Source organism: Cervus elaphus, chromosome 32 (assembly GCF_910594005.1).
Source record: "Cervus elaphus chromosome 32, mCerEla1.1, whole genome shotgun sequence".
Taxonomy (NCBI): domain Eukaryota; kingdom Metazoa; phylum Chordata; class Mammalia; order Artiodactyla; family Cervidae; genus Cervus; species Cervus elaphus.
In genome coordinates this window covers 45,468,780-45,489,159 of record NC_057846.1, presented here as the reverse complement: position 1 = coordinate 45,489,159, position 20,380 = coordinate 45,468,780, and the positions used below count along the sequence as shown (strand labels likewise).

The 20,380-nt window shown below is 42.3% G+C and overlaps 1 protein-coding gene across 10 annotated transcripts in view; it reads right to left on the bottom strand.

Annotated features, from left to right (window-relative positions):
- Positions 1-20,380, bottom strand: part of PSD3 (pleckstrin and Sec7 domain containing 3) — a 575,456-nt gene that overhangs the window by 375,028 nt on the left and 180,048 nt on the right. The window lies entirely within an intron of this gene.

Here is a 20,380-nt window from a genome sequence, read left to right as displayed (position 1 = left end):
GAGTTTTTATTTTAAAAAGAAAATTATTTTGATCCTTCCATACACATAAACTAGTTGAAATTAGGTTCACAGTAGAGGTCCTTGCAGAAACTGCATTAATAAATAGATAAAAGTTATTGTAATTAAAATTTTAACTACGACATATACAAACGCACCTGGAAATCATTTTATTTTTCCCTTTGGTATTTAGATTCTCTTCTTATTTTTGTCTTATTTTGTTTCTGCTATCAGATACTCAGTGCCAATGGTAGCATGGTAGTACTATGCTTACATGGATTACCTCATTTAACATTCAGAACATTTCAGCAAGGTTGGTATTATTACCCCATTATACATTATAAAATACACTCAGGGATGAAAATGTTCAGAAAGGCCTGTCTGGTTCTTTACCTCACAATACACTTTTATCAGGCCCATCAGCTCTTATCTGAGGTAAAAAGGGTAGTGAAATCATCACAGAATAGTCAACACTTTAAAAAGTCTCAAAAGTCATCTTTAAATATTGTTTATCTGATTAGTGTGTGCGTGTGTGTGTGCACACACACACAGACATAATGCTCTTTTGAAGAGTTAGACGCTTTACTTACTGCTGGGTGCCTGCTTTAAAGGATTCCTTAACCCCGGTGGGCCTGATCCAGCCATCTGGGAGCTGGTGCAGAGGAGGCTGTCCCTTGAAGGGAAGATAACAGGGCCGGCAGTGAGAAGAAGAGGGGCTGCACTGTCAGCATCCTGTACTGGCTGCGGACACTTGAGGACACCAGCTAACTCTCCTGAAGCCACACGGCGTGTCCACCACACGAGCGCCCCGGCAGGGATGGTAATGCTCACCCTGCCTACCTCAGAGCTGACGGCAGGATCAAACATCACAGCATGTGTAAAAGTACTTGGGAGACTACACTCAGCACCGTATTAAAATCTGGCAAAACATTTTCACTTCACATTTTTATTTTGAAGGATCTATATAGCATTCCTGCCATTATGAAGTATTTTTAGAAGCAAATTCTTTGAAGAGATTTAGTTTACATTTTTAAACTACAAGGAAATGGGATTAAGTTTACAGGATGTTTTCTTTAAAAAAAAAAATCTGTTTTGCAAAATGAGCTACCATTGCATGAGCTAAATCTGAGCATACAAACAAAACCCTCTCATTCTTTCAAATATTATTTACATAGTACCTACCATGCATCAAGCAGCTGGGGCAGTAACACTGAATAAACAAAAGTCTTTAACTGCTAGATATCTCTGTACCGTTTGCAGGAACAGTGCCTGACACACAGCAGGCAATAAGGAATGTTCGATAGACAGACCTGACTAAAGGTGCTCTGTTAACCCTGCTCCACTAGAAGAGTGTATGAAACAAAAGCAGAGGAGCGCTGTCCCAAAACTCCCAGGTCAGCCTGCCTGTTATCAGAGGAATGAAATGGAAACACGAAAATCAGGCACACACACACAAAAATCTGTAATTTAAAAAATAAACCCCCAAGTGTAAAGCCTGCTTTTCACCAATCAAATAAATCAGGGGAGGCAGCATTTCTAGGCCATTACCCTTGGGCTGACACGGCATTTACAAAATGGCTTAACTAATTAGTCTAATCACCACTTCTGCTCCACTTGGTTGTAGCCGCCTAATTACCCAAGTCAAGAATGTTCACCCAGCCCCCATAGGCCAAGCCCCTCCACAGCTCTAGTTCCTTCAACAGTTCTGTCACGGGAACATTTAATGACACGACCACATATTAAACGCAAGGACTGATGTAAAAGTAACCCTGAAGTGTGGGGAAGGAACAGACTAACAGTTAATAGGCCTCCTGCTGCTGCTGCTACTGCTAAGTCACTTCAGTCGTGTCCGACTCTGTGGCAGCCCACCAGGCTCCCCCGTCCCTGGGATTCTCCAGGCAAGAACACTGGAGTGGGTTGCCATTTCCTTCTCCAATGCATGAAAATGAAACGTGAAAGTGAAGTCGCTCAGTCGTGTCCGACTCTTAGCGACCCCATGGACTGCAGCCCACCAGGCTCCTCCGTCCATGGGATTTTCCAGGCAAGAGTCCTGGAGCGGGGTGCCATTGCCTTCTCCAATAGGCCTCCAGAAGCATGCAAATTAGAGTATGGAAAATAACCCTGGTTTCTGATCATCTTTTTTTTTTTTTAATTTTATTTGGGGAAAATTGCTTTACAATGTTGTGCTAGTCTCTGTTGTACAACAGCGCAAATCAACCGTAATTACACACGTATCGCCTCCCTCTTGAGCCTCCTCCCTCCCCTCACTCCACGCCTTTAGGTCGTCACAGGGCGCCAGGCTGGGCCCCTGTGTTACACGCGACTTCCTGCCAGCCATCTGCTTTACACACGGCAGTGTGCATGTGTCAGAGCTACTTTCTCTCTGCGTCCCACTCTCTCCTTTCCCCACTGTGTCCACAAGTCCATTCTCTGTATCTGAGTCTCCATTCCTTCCCTGCAAATAGGGTCATCAATACCATTTTTCTAGATTCCATATGCATGTGTTAATGTGTTAATATATATTTGTTTTTCTCTTTCTGCTTGCTTCACTCTCTATAACAGGCTCGAGTGTCATCTACCTCACTCGAACAGACTCAAGTTTGTTCTTTTTTATGGCTGAGAAATATTCCATTGTATATATGTACCACATCTTTTTTTTTTTTCATTTATTTTTATTAGTTGGAAGCTAATTACAATATTGTCGTGGTTTTTGTCATACATTGACATGAATCAGCCATGGATTTACATGTGTTCCCCATCTGATCCCCCCTCCCACCTCCCTCCCCATCCCATCCCTCTGGGTCTTCCCAGTGCACCAGCCCCGAGCACTTGTCTCATGCATCCAACCTGGGCTGGCGATCTGTTTCACACTTGATAATATACATGTTTCAATGCTATTCTCTCAGATCATCCCACCCTCGCCTTCTCCCACAGAGTCCAAATGAAACTGGAGCCCATTATACAGAGTGAAGTAAGCCAGAAAGATAAACACCAATACAGTATACTAATGCATATATATGGAATTTAGAAAGATGGTAATGATAACCCTATATGCAAAACAGAAAAAGAGACACAGATGTATACAGCAGACTTGGTTTTTGAGAATCTTTTCATCGTCGTTTTTAAAATCCGTAGTAAACGGAGAAACGAGAGAACAAAACGCACGTTGTAGTCAGGCGGTCAGGACGTGCTGAGGCGGAGCCGCCGTTCGGCCTGCGGAGCCACCTGCCAGGCCGGGCCGCGCAAACACTGCGGCGAGCGCGGTGAGAGAGGCCGGGACCGCCGGGCGCCTCTGAGCCCAGCGAGGCACTGGGCTTCCAGGCCAGGAGCACATTCTGCGAAGAGGCTTGCTTTGCCCTGTAACCTCAGAGAGCTGGGCCACTGGGCTGATTTCTCCCAGTTTGGGCCTCCTTTCAGAAGCACTTCAGAATAAGACTCTCAGTAAAGGAGAAACAGAGAGACCAAAGAACCCAGAAAGGCAGCAGCACCAAAGGTGCAGAGACACCAGAAGAGACGCCGCGGCTACTTATCTGATATTTTGTTGCAGTTTTGCTATTTGGAATAAATAACATCAAAGAAAAAAGAAACAGTTTAGGCAGAAAAAAATTACCTGGAAGAACAAAAATAGGGTGGCTGATTTAATGAGAATACCAGGGATTAGCACCACAGTTTGAAAGCATCAAACTGATGCTTTTGAATTATAGTGCTGGAGAAGACTCTTAAGAGTCCTTGGACTGGAAGGTGATCAAACCAGTCAGTCCTAAAGGAAATCAACCCTGAATATTCACTGGAAGGACTGATGCTGAAGCTGAAGCTCCAATACTTTGGCCACCTGATGCGAAGAGTTGACTCATTGGAAAAGACCCTGATGCTGGGGAAAACTGAAGGCAAGAAGAGAAGGGGACCACAGAGGATGAGATGGTTGGATGGCATCACTGACTTGATGGACATGAGTTTGAATAAACTCTGGGAGACAGTAAGGACAGGGAAGCCTGGCATGCTGCAGTCCGTGGGGTCACAAAGAGTCGGACGTGACTGAACAACAACAACAGCCGGGGATTAGAAAATGTTAAACCTCTATCAAAAAAATATCGAGGGTGTGTACTTCCCTGGAGGTGCAGTGAATAAGGATCCACCTGCCAATGCAGGAGAAACGGGCTGGATCCCTGGTCTGGGACACGTCCACAGACAACTAAGCCTGTGTGCCACAATGAGAGAAGCCACAACAATCAGAAGCCCCTGTACCACAACACAGAGTAGCCCCTGTTCTCCGCAACCAGACAAAGCCCTCGAGCAGCAATGAAGACCCAGTGCAACCAAAAATAAATGAACTAATTAAAAAATAAAGTGAAAAGAAGGATAAAGTTTAAAAAAATTTACCTAGGACAGATTTCTTTATTTTCTATGAAATGCCATTTACGGTACCTTCTTCCCACATAATTTATATCATTTTAAACAAGTTTAAAAACCATCAACAAAAAATATCCTAACAAATGGGATCTGTTACTCTTGTAAGCCTCCTCTTGAGGCCCACCCTGGGAGTGGGGTTTAGGCTCAGCTCCCCCTAATCTATTAATATGTTCAACCAGTGCCTATTATACATGCCAGGACTATAAGAAGAAAAAGGAGACAGATCTCATTCTTGTTCTCAAGAAGTTTACAGGCTGGGTGGGAGGAACCGAGTAACACCAAGCTGTATGCAATGGGAGAGCTGGATCTCAATTCCAGGAGCTCTATCCGCAGGGCTAAGGAAGCCGGAAATCTGTCCTTCCTCCTCACCTTACATCCCACCACCCAGCAGGTTGTGTTGACCTACACAGACCGTGGCTCACTCACTTTTCCACATTTGTATTCCCACCCAAACAACTTCCATGTCTCTCCCACAAATGCCTCCTCAGTGTTCTCCCTCTTCCTTCCTGCCTTGGAGAAAGGAGACGCGCACAATCTTTTTAAAAGGCTAAACTACTTCCCAGGTGGCACAGTGGTAAAGAACCCGCCTGCCAAAGTAGGGTACTTGCGTTCTATCCCTGGGTCAGTCGGGATGATCCCTCAGAGCGGGAAATGGCAACCCACTCCAGTATTCTTGCCTGGGAAATCCCATGGACAGAGGAGCCTGGTGGGCTAGCTTCCATGGGGTCGCCAAGAATTGGACATGACTGAGTGACTAGGCAGGCACACAGGCACAAACTGTTTAAACCCCTGCAATGACCTTGACTAACCGTGTCTGTAGGACAAAATCCAAGCAGCCTACTTCACTGCACGATCTGGCTTCAGCTCACCTTTCCAATTCCCCTCCCTCCCTCCCTCCCTCCCCCCCTCCTCTCTTGGCTGGGCTGCGGGCCTCTATGGTTTTTCCTGTGCTCAGCTCTTGCCTGCCCCTCGCCTGTACACTGCCAACCCTCCACATGGCATACGCTTCCTCTGGCCAGCCCCATTTCATCAGCCTCGGACAGCTGTTGTTTCTGTCGGCCCAGCACTTTCTTCTCAGAACAGAACACCTCTTTTCTTCTTTAAATAATCTCTCCTCCATTCTCACTCCATGTGTTAGGCTTAAATTGACATCTTCCCCTCATCTCCACGCAGGGCCAAGCATCTGGGCGGGTGACGCAGACTTGGCCAAGGCACATAACTCAAGCCAGGCCAATCAAAACGAAGCCCAGAGATTTGGGGGAGATACAGGGAAGAGGCACGTGCTGGGCCAGACGGTGGGTAACAAATGGGACCATACACCCAGCAGAGGCTATCCTGCAGCGAAACAGTGTTTGGTGACAGGCTCTATTCCCCTCTAATTCAGTCCTGGGGGCCAACTATCTCTGGTGCATCAGGATGAAGATGAAAAAGCAAAGACGCAGGACAGGAGTCAAAGTCTGTAACCCTGCTCAGCCAATTACCAACCACATGAACTTGGGGAAGTCAATCAGTTAACTACTGCAGTCTCTCCTCTGTTTCTTTGCATTGATCGCTGAGGAAGGCTTTCTTACCTCTCCTGGCTATTCTTTGGAACTCTGCATTCAAATGGGAATATCTTTCCTTTTCTCCTTTGCTTTTCGCTTCTCTTCTTTTCACAGCTATTTGTAAGGCCTCCTCAGACAGCCATTTTGCCTTTTTGCATTTCTTTTCCATGGGGATGGTCTTGACCCCTGTCTTCTGTACAATGTCACGAACCTCCGTCCATAGTTCATCAGGCTCTGTCTATCAGATCTAGTCCCTTAAATCTATTTCTCACTTCCACTGTATAGTCATATGGGATTTGATTTAGGTCATACCTGAATGGTCTAGTGGTTTTCCCTACTTTCTTCAGTTTAAGTCTGAATTTGGCAATAAGGAGTTCATGATCTGAGCCACAGTCAGCTCCCGGTCTTGTTTTTGCTGACTGTATAGAGCTTCTCCATCTTTGGCTGCAAAGAATATAATCAATCTGATTTCGGTGTCAACCATGTGGTGATGTCCATGTGTAGAGTCTTCTCTTGTGTTGTTGGAAAAGGGTGTTTGCTATGACCAGTGCATTCTCTTGGCAAAACTCTATTAGCCTTTGCCCTGCTTCATTCCGTACTCCAAGGCCAAATTTGCCTGTTACTCCAGGTGTTTCTTGACTTCCTACTTTTGCATTACAGTCCCCTATAATGAAAAGGACATCTTTTTTGGGTGTTAGTTATAAAAGTTGGCTTAAAGCTTAACATTCAGAAAACTAAGATCATGGCATCTGGTCCCATCACTTCATGGGAAATAGATGGGGAGACAGTGGAAACAGTGTCAGACTTTATTTTTTTGGGCTCCAAAATCACTACAGATGGTGATTGCAGCCATGAAATTAAAAGACGCTTACTCCTTGGAAGGAAAGTGATGAACAACCTAGATAGCATATTAAAAAGCAGAGACATTACTTTGCCAACAAAGGTCCGTCTGGTCAAGGCTATGGTTTTTCCAGTGGTCATGTAAGGATATGACAGTTGGACTGTGAAGAAAGCTGAGCACCGAAAAATTGATGCTTTTGAACTGTGGTGTTGGAGAAGACTATTAAGAGTCCCTTGGACTGCAAGGAGATCCAACCAGTCCATCCTAAAAGAGATCAGTCCTGGCTGTTCACTGGAAGGACTGATGCTGAAGCTGAAACTCCAGTACTTTGGCCACCTTATGCAAAGAGTTGACTCATTGGAAAAGACCCTGATGCTGGGAGGGATTGAGGGCAGGAGGAGAAGGGGATGACAGAGGATGAGATGGTTGGATGGCATCACTGACTCGATGGACATGGGTTTGAGTGGACTCCGGAAGTTGGTGATGGACAGGGAGGCCTGGCGTGCTGCGATTCATAGGGTTGCAAACAGTCAGACACGAGTGAGCGACTGAACTGAACTGAAGTCTCATTTTCCTCATCAGCAAAATATCAAACTAGGATTCGGTCTGTACTAGATTTAGATAAGATTTCAGCTCAGTAGTTCCACAACCTCTTTTGAAAGATGTGAACTTAGATAATGGCTACAACAAAGCCAGTCCTAACCTGTATCACTTAAAAACCACAAAAGTCTCTTTCTGAGGCTATACTGTGGTGGGTAAAATGTAAACATAAATGGTGCCACCTTTACAGAAAGAAATACAGATATGGAGGGCTTTAAAAGTTCACACCTAAGGCTCTCAAACTCCTCTTACAGGAAAAAATTATATGGAAACAATCAGAAATACAGACGAAAGTTTGTATATGAAGAGTGTGTGTGTTTGTATGTGTGTGTGCATGCATGTGTTTAATATACATATATGTAGAAATAAAACCACAATGAAATCCTGGAAATACCCTAGGTAGCCAACAATAGGGAATTGGCTAAATAAGTTATGAAGAGCACTAACATTAAATACTAGATGGCCATTTAAACAGCATATTTGCAGTTTTAGGAACATTGGTAAATGTCCATAATACAATATTAAGCAAAGTAAAAACAACATGTAAAACTACATATACTGTACGAATACAAACAAAACACATATGCTCAGAATAAGAGAAGAAACAGAGATGCCTCACAAAAAGGTAACTGTGTTTTATCTCTGAGAGGAATTATAGATGACTTTTGTTTTCTTCTTTAGATATTTCTCTATATCTCAATTTGTTTACAGTTACCAGGTCATTTTTCATAATCAGAAAAACATTTCAAATTTTATATTTTAAGAGGGATTTTAAAAAATTAATTACACAGTCCAAGACAGAAAGCCACACCCGCCCACGTCTCCACCAGAGGCCTGCCCTTTGCACGATCTAGAATTCTCCTAATGTTCACACTCACTCGTGGACCAAGTGAAAACAATGCTGAAATATCACATTATCAGAGTGGCCTTATTTTGCCAGAGTACTTTCAAATAATTGAGGAGAGGGAAATAAAATACCGCTTCCACAGACAGTTAAAATATCCACATTCCTCTCCAAATAACCTGGATGTATTCAAATCAGCTAGGTGACACCTAAAGCCCCAGGAAAATGCGATGCAGAAATGAGCAGGCCACCACCCAAGAAAAGTAGGGCACCATAAAGACAACTTTTAGGGAGGTCCAATCCAGTTACACATAGGACTGTCTCCTGGTATCACTTGAAGACTGGCAAATCAACTTTGTAATGCTTTTAACCAGACACCACTATAGATATGATGCTGAACTAAATAAAAATCATACTGAATTTCCAAGTGTAAAAATATGCAAACAAAAAACATCAGAGGTGGACTTGTCTACAGAATCAAAAGGTGCTATGTTCACACTCTGGAAGGACAAAGATTCTGGGTAACAGCGTACACACAACACACACACACACAACACACACACACACACACACACACACACACACACACACACACACACACACCCCCCACAAACAAGCATGCCTCTAAAACTCAGGGAGGCTTCACAGTGAACCATTTCATGGGTGTCCTTGGGTGACCCACAGACAGGAACCTCTCCATCTGTTTTAATCAACAGTCAAATTTCCAGAATTGTCCAAAACTGATAATGCCTGTGGAATGGGAAGAGAGTTCGAGAATGTGTCAAACCGTGAGAGTACAAAAGCAGCCAGTGACATTTACAAGAATTAATTTATACACACGTAAAACAAACAGTGCTGAGACAGAGGCATTACTTTAAGTACTGTTTCAATGTCAGGACTTTTAGACAAAGGCATTTAAGACATTTAGTCTAAACTAAACATAAATTAAAGCTGAGTTAGCACCCTAAATCTATCTTTAAAATAACTTACCCACTCTTAAAATCCCCTTTTCTAAACTATCATAGTAATCGCTGTGCTTTTATTGAATGTTTACAACATGCCATGATTGAGCTGAGCATTTCACAAGCATGGTCTCCTTTTAATCCTTTCATCATCAAAAAAGTCACACACACACACACACACACAAGAAACCAGTTTTAACACCATTTTACCAATGACGAAACTGAAGCTCAGAATTAACACATCTGTTCAAAACCGGAGCACCCCTGAGAGCTGGGTCTCAAAGCCGGGACTGTCTGACCCCGTCATGAAGTTGTGATGCTTCCCAAATCAGTACACGGCAGAAAGACTTGCTTATATAACTAACAAGGATCAAAGCTGTAACTGCAGTAATTCCGCTGTGTGCCAACTGGACAAAAGGTGTGTGTTTCCTAAATCAAAGCAGACTACAGCTGGCTGAAACTCCCAGAGAATCCTTTTAGGTTGTTAGTGATACTTTTTGAAAAAGAACGACAGATTTCCTCTTCCACTGTTCCACACTATCTGATGACTTCCCAGCTCAGAGTAAAACCCTACAATTGTGTTTAGGGAAGCATGTGGCACACAGGAGGCCTTCAGTAAACATGTGTCTAAGGAATGATGAATTATCAGAGCCACTGTATGCTTCCTTTCCGCCTTCAAAGTGAAAGATGCTTATGTTTTCAGGGAAATAAAACACCGTGGCATCAAATAAGTTGAAGAAACAGAAAGCTTGTCTGCAGGAAAATCACTGAGCTTCAGGTTCAGATGAGATAACAAAAAAAGGACTCAAATGTGCCCCAATTAGAACAAAATGAACTTAAGGCTGCTTCATTCTATTAGCACTAGAGAAGATTTAAAAGAACCTTTTAAAATGTGCTATAGGTCATTCAGTCTATTCCACCTACACATTAGTAATATAGTAAAAAAAAAGAAAAAAAAAACAGTGTAGCTGAAATTAATACAAGCTGAGTACTTGTCTAACTGGGTCTTTATTTTCTCTAATTTTCTCAGTATCCTCATTTGCAAAATGAGGTTAGACCACAAGATTTCTAAAGGCCTTCTTAGCTCTGACATTCTATTAGTAAATCACAATCTCCAACTTAATTTCCAAAACAACTGAGTTAGTGATTATTTACATTGCAAAAAGTCTGATTTTAGAACACAGTTTAAAACAAATTCCAAACCCCAAATACTGGGAAGAACCTAAAGGGTCTCTCCTTTGACCAATTGGACAACTCACCCAATAGCCAATTCCTATATTCCGAATCTTCCAAATGTAAGCATTTAATCTAAATATCCAGGTCTCTGTCCAAACACGTGTAAACAGAAAGGAGCTTAGCTTTTCAAACAGCTCTGGGGAAAAGTTCTTTATCATTTTGAGGTAAAAATCTGCTTTTCTGTAAACTTCTCTAATTCTTTGGAGAAAGATGGAATAAGTGTATATATTCCTTTTCAGTAGTCAGGTTTCTCTTTAGACCACAATCCTTGCTCCTAATACTTAAAAACAATTATTCTGTCCATTAAATCTTCTTTCCTTAAACTAAAGACTAGAGTTTCTACATCTCTCCTAATATCACATGATTTTCTGACCATTCATCCACCACTCAGATACTTAGGTGTCCATTCATTGCTAATGTCTCTTTTAAAAAGTGACAGCCAGAATTGAATACACTGTCTGTTTCAGATAAAATGGCAATGCTTTTGGCACTTATTTATCAAGGAAGATAAAACCAACTGTACAGCATCATTTTAATGATTAAAAAAGATCATGAGCGCAAAGTCTTAGCACAACGCTTAGCATATAATAATCACTCAATAAATGACTGCTGCTGAGACTGCAGTTAACAATAAGTTACAATAATCTTTTATTAGTATGTTAGAACCAAATGCCCCCAATCAAGCTGTAAGCTCTAGTTCTCTCCTACATGGGAGGTTTACCTTACATATCATTAGCTGCTTTCCCTCCAAGCCAGGGTTCAGCAGAGAAATAAAGTGTTGAGGCTCAACTCAAATTGAAGATCAGTCAGAAGCCAAGATAAAGCAATTCTGAAATTAAGACAAATTAATGGCAAAGGATTTATTTAAACAGTTAATTTATACTCAAGTTTTCAGAACACAAGGATTTCATAAATCAAACAGTCCCCACTCTTTACCCATGAATCACACCATTTAAGGAGGCATCACTGAGACGCGCTAAGGAAACCGTCTGGCACAGACTTGAAAAAAGTTAAGCTCTGGTCTCAGACTATCTAGAGTTCAAATCCTAGATCCACGTGGAATTTAGCTACCGGGTGTCCTGGGGCAAATTACTACACCTTTCTGGTCTCAGGTTCCCCATCCGTAAAATGGGAGTTGCCACAATACATACCTATCTACCTCAGAGGGATTTGTGGGAACCAAATGAAAATGGCGATGAAGTATGTTCAGAATGGAGCTTTTCACCTTCAAAACTCTTCCTGATGTTGCTGTTATAACTACTTCTCAGAAGTTATCTGAAGAAGCAAATTATCCTAAATAATTTTGCTTAAACGTATTATCTGAAAGTCTCAGCCATTTTTAACTGATGGAGAGCCTCACCTCTGCTCTTCAGTCACTAAGTCGTGTCCGACTCTTGTCACTCCATGGACTGTGGCCCGCCAGGCGCCTCTGCTCACGGGCTTCCCAGGCGGCGCAGCAGTAAAGCATCCTGCCTGCCAACGCAGGAGGCACAGGAGGTGTGGGTTCGATCCCTGGGTGGGGAAGATCCCCTGGGGGAGAAAATGGCAACCCACGCCAGTGTTCTTGCCTGGAGAATCCCATGGACAGAGGAGCCGGGTGGGCTACAGTCCACGGGGTCTCAGAGAGTCGGACACGACTGAGACACAAGTCAGTCAGCAGGTCAGCATTTCTTGCATATTTATAATTTTCTCTTTTCCAAACATCATTTATCTAAGCATTTTAGGGTAAATTTTTTTAATTAATATAAAAAAATCCCATCCTAACTTCAAAATTTAGCTAGCCACAAATGCTATCACTATAGCAAACAGTATGCTGATATTCACAGAGAATGATGAAATGAAGGTACAAACAAAACTGTACTTATTACACCAGCAACTGCTCTGTATACTAGCGCTGTCCAACACAGCACCACGTGGAGCCGTTTGGCACCTGAAATCTGGCGGGTGTGTTATGAATATAAAATACATGTCTGATTTCTAAGACTTAGGGTAGAAAGAAGAAGAAAACAGATAATCTCCTCAATAACTTTCATATTTATTACATATTGAAATGACAATATTTTGGATAACTGGGTTAAATAAAATATATTCTTTAAATTCATTTCACCTGTTTATTTCTACTTTTTTAAGGTGGCTACTAGAAAATTTTAAATTATATACATAAGACTCACATCGTATTTCTCCTGGGCAGCACTGATATAGATGATCCTAAGAATATGCCTCATGAAAATTAAATTCAGGACAAGATTTTTGATCTAAATTACAGCATAAACTAAATGTAGAACTTAAATTTTCAGTTTATATATAATTAATTTCAAACTCTTCCCCAACTTCCCTCACAAATTGCCTTTGATTAGTGACTCTTCACTTCTAGAGCCATCTGAGAAGCCTTTTTGTCAGCATGTGCTGAATTTAAAAGATTTCCTTTATTTTCCACAAGCTGACAAAATCTACCTCTATAGCACACTTGGCAGCTAACCTTCATCAGGAGAGCTAGAAGAAGCAGGGAAGTGTCCAGAGCATCAGAGAGCAGACCGTGTGTGACCACACTTGCATTGGCCATTGGGCGCCAGTGCTGGACCCAGCCTCTGGGCCTCTAAAGCACAAAAGCTGATGCTCACAGGCCCAGGAGTAAAGGGCCTCACAGTTTACATTAGACTGGGAGCCTGGTCTTCCACAGATAAAACAAATGACACTTGCCTCATTACTACCTAATTACTAAACACACACCCAGAAGCCAGTAGCCTCTCTTCAGAGATCAATAAAAATGCAAAGCCAGAAGGCAGAAGATGTATTCTGAGAATTCCCACTAGAGAGGAAGAAGAGAACAAAAACCTAAGGAAAAAAATTAAGTTCAGACGCAGTGCATCTGATATTTTTCTACTCAAAATGAGATGCACTAGCACCATGGTCATTGCCTGGGAGTTTAATCAGAAATGCAGGATCCCAGGCCCCACCCCAAACCTAAAGAGTCAAAATCTGTCTTTCGACAGCGTCCATGCTGATCGGCACAGCACACACAGAAGCCACTACCAACCCACACAAGAGCCGGAGACCTTGTCTCCTTAAATTCTTACTGTTTATCACCCATCTGTGGCCCTGTGGTTGTTATCTGTAAACATAGGGCCATTGTGTATGCAATGACTATTTTGTTGACTAAATATATTCTTGGAAAACCCAGGGGATTCCATACCTGCTCAAAGGATGCAGGGAAACCTGTGTCTGAGATAAAATCGGGAGAGCAGTGAGACATCACTACTCACTTATCTGAATGGCCAAAATCCAGAACACTGACAACACCAAACGCGGATGAGGCTATGGAGCAACAGGAACTCTTGTTCACTGCCGACGGAATGCAGAGCGTCACTTCAGAAGACAGTTTGGCAGTTTTCTTACAAAACTAAACATAACCAAACAATCCAGCAATCCACACAATGCTCCTTGGTATTCACATCCACACAAAAACCTACACAGGGATGTTTACAGCAGCTTTGTCCATAAATGCTGGAAACAACCACAGTGTCCTGGGTGAACGGATACATCAATTTGGGTACATTGGACAATGGCATATTATTCAGCGCTGAAAAGAAATGAGCACTCAAACCATGAAAAGACATGTGAAGTGAAAGTGCAAGTCGCTCAGTCGTGTCCAACTCTTTGCTGCCCCATGGACTATACAGTTCATGGAATTCTCCAGGCCAGAATACTGGAGTGGGTCGCGATTCCCTTCTCCAGGGGATCTTTCCCACCCAGGGATAGGACCCTGGTCTCCCGCATTGCAGGCAGATTCTTTACCAGCTGAGCCACAAGGGAAGCCCAAAGGAATCTTAAATGTATATCACGAAGTGAAAGAAAGCAATCTGAAGAAGGCAGACACTGCATGATTCCAACTAAAGACATTCTGGAAAAGGCCAGACCATGGAGATGGTAAAAAGATCAGTGGTTGCCAGAGGCTGGGGTAATGGGAGGGATGAAGAGGTGGAACAGCGGGCTCTTTAGGGCAGTGAAAACATTCTGCTGTTATGGAGGGTACATGTCATTATACATTTTCCAAACCCAAGAATGCACGACGCCAGGAGTGAGCCCGAATGTTAACTGTGGACTTGGGGTGATCGTGCGTCAGTGTGGGTTCATCACTTGTGACAAGTGTGCCCCAGGATGGGGATGTTGGTAATGAGGAGGCCATGCATGTGTGGGGGCTGGAAGCACGTGGGAAATCTCTGTGCCTTCCTCTCAGTTTTCCTGTGAACCTAAAACTGCTCTTTAAAAAAATGAAGTCTAAAAAAAATGTCAGCAGTTACTGAAGTCTGTGGGCAGAGTGTACCTCAAGCCCACGCTCACTGGTGCACAACTAGGAACTCCCTGAGGCTGAAAAAGAAGAACAGACACTATCCATACAAAAAACAAAAAATGTATTTAAGGAATAGAAAAAGGTTTGACTTTTGATGGAGATGGGAAGATAACTTTGTATGTTGAAAATACAGACTATATTAACAAACATTGGTGTTTACAATAGTAAGCCAAATGATTTTAGCCATTCTAAATTAAACCACAGTTAATTTTTGCTCCTTGGAAGAAAAGCCTGCTCCTTGGAAGAAAAGCTATGACAAACCTAGACAGCATATTTAAAAGCAGAGATATTACTTTGCCAACAAAGGTCCATTTAGCCAAAGCAATGGTTTTTACAGTAGTCATGTGTGGATGTAAGAGTTGGACTATAAAGAAAAGAATTGATGCTCTTGGACTGTGGTGTTGGAGGAGACTCTTGAGAGTCCCCTGGACTGCAAGGAGATCAAACCAGTCCATCCTAAAAGAAATCAGTCCTGAATATTCATTGGAAGGACTGATGCTGAAACCCTAAAACTGGCCACCTGATGTGAAGAACTGACTCCTTGGAAAAGACCCTGATGCTGGGAAAGATTGAAGGTGGAAGGAGAAGGGGACAACAGAGGATGAGATGGTTGGATGGATGGCATCACCGATTCGATGGACATGAGTTTGAGCAATCTGGGAGTTAATGATGGACAGGGAAGCTTGGAGTGCTGCAGTCTATGGGGTCGCAAACAGTCGGACATGACTAAGCAACTGAACTGACTGATTTTGGATAAGAATTATGCTACTACATGAAAGATCACTCCTTTCTTCCTCTTCACTGTTTTTGCTATCAGCAAATATGCTGCTACTTTCCCCATTTTAAAACCTTTCTTGGCCTCATTTTTCCCTTCAGCTGTGTTTAATCACCTTCCCTTTACAAGAATCTTGAAACATTTGTCACAGTTGATGTTTCCATTTCCTACTCCTGTTGTCTCCTGATTCCTCACCATCAGTTGTAGGTCCCCAGGACTCCACCACAACTGCCTCTGTCAAACTTACCGACAACCTCCCATTACTAAATCCCCAAGTCAATTCTTGACCTCGACTGACACTGTACTCCCCTCTTCCGTATCTGACTCATCCTCCTTGAAACAGCTTCTTCACTTGGCTCCCAAGACATGGTTCTCCTCTGATCCCATCAGCAGCTTTTTCTCGTTCCCCTTTACTGGTTCCATCTCATCTCCCCAGCCTCAGTGCAGAAGTAGCCCAGGTTCTTGGTTCTGAACCCCTTTTCTATCTACACTCACTCCCTTATGGGTTTCAACCAGTTTCATCCATTTCATACATTCTGAGCTCTCCCAAATGTTTATCTCCAGCCCAGACCTCTCCTCTGAAATCCAGACTAGCATCACTGCTGCCCACTGGCCGTCTCCAAAACTGAGCTCCTGGTCTTTCCCTCCAAATCAGCTTCTCCCTACCCTAGTTAATCTAACTCCATGCTTCAAGCTGCAGAGGCCAAAATGTTGCAAATCATCACTGACTCCTCTCACTCACATCTCATATCCAGTCAATCAGGAAATCTTTCACACTCTATCTTCAAAACAAATCATGCTGGTCCAAGCCGTCACCATCGCTCACCTAGATTATTACAGCAGCCTAACTGCTTTGCCTGTTTCTGCCCTTCTCCACTTAGATCTAATCTCATGAGACACAATAGCAGCGCATCCTCTTAAAAGATAAGCCAGATCCTGTCGCGTCTTTATGTGAAATCCTCCACCAGCTCCTCTGCTCACTGTAACAAGCCAAAGCCCTTGCAACAGCCGACAGGACCAGGGGCCTTACAGGAATTGACATCTGCTCTCCTCCCTGCCTATTTCACTCCTGCCACTCTAGTTTTGCAAGTTCCCAGAAGGTGGGAAACATGCCTAGGCTTCAAGACTAGCACCTGCTGGCCTCTCCTCCCCCAAGACAGTCACATGACTCCCTTCACCTTTTTCAGGCCTTCATCCCAAGTCACGACAGGGAGGCCATTCTTGACCATCCTACTTAAAAATTCAACTTCCTCCCAATTCCTAACCTCCCTCCTCTGCTTTATTTTTCCCCAAATTACCACACACACATACACACACGATCTGTCTCACCCTGCAAGAATATGAATTTTTGGTCTATTCTGTTGACCACAGTATCCTCAGAAACGAAAATAATGCGTGGCAATAGGAAGCACCCAATATTTGTTCAATGAATATGTGAATGAATGAAACACAACAGTAATAGAGAGCTGCATATGATCTAGGATAGTATATCTTGTAGCCTTATAAAAGGGCTTTTTTTTCCCCCCATTTATTTTTATTAGTTGCAGGCTAATTACTTTCCAATATTATAATAGTTTTTGCCATACATTGACATGAATCAGCCATGGATTTACATGTGTTCCCCATCCTGAACCCCCCTCCCAAACAGGGCTTTATTTCAATAGGGCATTTTGTATGTATATACATATTCAGATACTGTAGAAAAAACAAAGCTGCTGAGACTTGATAATTAAATTAACCTCATACAAAACCCGAATAACTGTAAAGAAACAGCTCTCTAAACCGAGAGATAGTCTAAAACACTCTCATATACAAACTCTACCTCTTGCCTCACCAGAACACACTGGAAGATGGGTCTCAACATGTACACCCTTCCTGAAGCAGGTGAAAGTCACCAGGCGAATGCAGTGGACTTTGATTTCTTTAAGTGAGAGAGAAACCATGACACAAAGTACAAAGCACTTCATGTTTTAATGATGTATAAAATCTGGGTGTAACCTGTTTTCAGTGAACCTCTGCACTTGGGTATGAGACAGAAAAAAGTTTTGCTGTTATTATATTGTACTTTAGTAATGTGTTAATTGCTCAGTCGGGTCTGACTCTTTGCAACCTCATGAATTGTAGCCTGCCAAGCTCCTCTGTCCGTGGGATTTCCCAGGCAGGAATGCTGGAGTAGGTTGCCATTTCCTTCTCCAGGGAATCTTCCCGACCCAGGGATCAAACTCATATCTCCCATATTGCAGGCGGACTTTTTACTCTATGAGCCATGGGGGAAGCCCATACTTTATGCGTCACTTAATAGATAGATGCTGGTGGGTCATATTTTTATAAACCACAGTTTAAAAGTACTTAAAAGTTTCTTCCAGGTAAAAGGAAAAAAATAATTTCAAAAAAATTTAGATGCAGAAATAAATTATTCATGAGTTTAGTAAGTCTGTATACAAATAGAAGTGGTATGAGGCTGATAAAAGCCAAAAATGAGTCTAAAACAAAATGGAGAGTGTCCTGATTTCTCTCCCTAATCAATTCTCACATCCTCCATCATGTCTGCCTTTGTTTCTAAACTTACATATACAGCTGAGGCTCTCTCCACCCTTCACTTAGCCAACTCAGATGCCTAGGCACCTGTAAAACATCCCCAATGAAACCCGTTACAACTCGGTGCTCATGGTTAGTGACTGAGGCTTTGGCAAGCTTCTGAAATTCTGCTCCCATCACTGAGCTGATGGTTACCAAGAATCAACCATGTTTGTTTCCAAACTGATTTGGAAGCTGTTTGTTTCCAAACTGATTTGGAAGCATATTAAAAAGCAGAGACATTACTTTGCTGACAAAGGTCCATCTAGTCAAAGCTATGGTTTTTCCAGTAGTCATGTATGGATGTGAGAGTTAGACCATAAAGAAAGCTGAGCACCAAAGAATTGATGCTTTTGAACTGTGGTGTTGAAGAAGACTCTTGAGAGTCCCTTGGAGATCAAACCAGTCAATCGTAAAGGAAATCACTCCTGAATATTCATTGGAAGGACTGAAGCTGAAGCTCCAATACTTTGGCCACCTGATGAAAAGAACTGACTCCTTAGAAAAGACCTTGATGCTGGGAAAGATTGAAGGCAGGAGGAGAAGGGGACAACAAAGGATGAGATAGTTGGATGGCATCACTAACTCGATGGACATGAGTTTGAATAAGCTCCAGGAGTTGGTGATGGACAAGGAAGCCTGGTGTGCTGCAGTCCATGGGGTCACAAAGAGTCAGACATGACTAAGCAACTGAACTGAATTGAACCAAATTGATTTATGCCAATATTGTGTAATCTAATTAAATAGTATGTAAAGCAATTATATATGTGTATAACAAGAAAGAGTTGTTTCCACAAAAGCTAAATTTCTAAAAAGCTGTAGAAATAAGACATTCAATGACCATAAGAGAATTCTACCAAAAAATGGTTTATTTTTAAATTACTTTTACTAAATAGAGGAATAGGGCTTCCCAGGTGGTGCTAGTGGTAAAGAACCAGCCGGCCAATGCAGGAGACATAAGAGACACGGGGTCGATCCCTGGGTTGGAAGGATCCCCTGGAGAAGGGCATGGCAGCCCACTCCAATATTCTTACCTGGAGAATCCCACGGACAGAGAAACCTGGGAGGCTACAGTCCATAGTGTTACACAGAATCGGACACGACTGAAGCCACTTAGCAAGCATGCATACCAAGAAATTATTGCCATTATCCTTTTAATCCTCCTGTGAACTCTTCTGATATATAATTATATTATAAATTAAAACATTTTTTAACTAATCACAGATATATTTATTTTAGTAGAGTTTCTAAAATATTGACCTTAACTACTCTGAAGCTATCAAGTTCTTTTAAATATATAAATATCTTTGTATAAAATAAAATTAAATTAAAAATATATAAGTATTTTTAAAGTAAATATATCTTTACTTAAGCTCCAGCTTTAGAATATTATGCTGTATTTTATTAGATTTCTTTTCCCCAAATAGAACTCATCAATACAGAAGACAGTCAACTGACATATAAGCCACACAAGGAAGGTAGAAAAGAAATGAGTCAAGAATGAAAAACAAATATGATGAAATCAAAAGAATGAATGAATCAGGTCCCTGAGACCGTTAATAATCACACCACACAGACCGAGTCCACGCCTTTAATCTACTTCTATCAAACGTGTCTGCCAAAAGGGAAAGACCTGTGTGAGGAAACTCATTTACACACTGCTCTCATTTTCTGTGCCCTAGGCTGTTATTTGCAAGAAACTGTCATAAAAGTCACACCTGGAGCTCTAAATGCAGCCCATGAACACTGTCAGCAAAGTGGGAAAAATTCCATCTACCCAAAGTAGGAGATGCAACAAGACCACACAGCGAAGCAAACAATGATCAGGTCAGAAACCTGCCAACTCCGGAAATTCTACTCCACCACGTGACCAGGGTCAGTATCAGAGCACCTCTTCTATCCATACATTCCTGAAAGGTTCTTAGGCTTAGCAATTCAATCTCCTGTGGTGTTTAACTCATTCATTGAACAAACATTTATCGAGTGACTACCATGGGCCAAAGCACCATTCAAAGTGCCAGAATTTTTCTCTTGGCTGCCACGCTGCATTATCTACAGGCAATCACAATATAGGGAACAAGAAAGACCAGTTTTACCATTTAACACCTGTGTGATTTTAAGAACAAAGATAATTCCACCTCGCAGCCAGGTAAGGACAATATGACCTACCATCCAGGTCACATCTATTGTCCACTTACTGCTTTTCCACAGGCACTAAGCTCTGCTCAAGCATTACTAAGGCC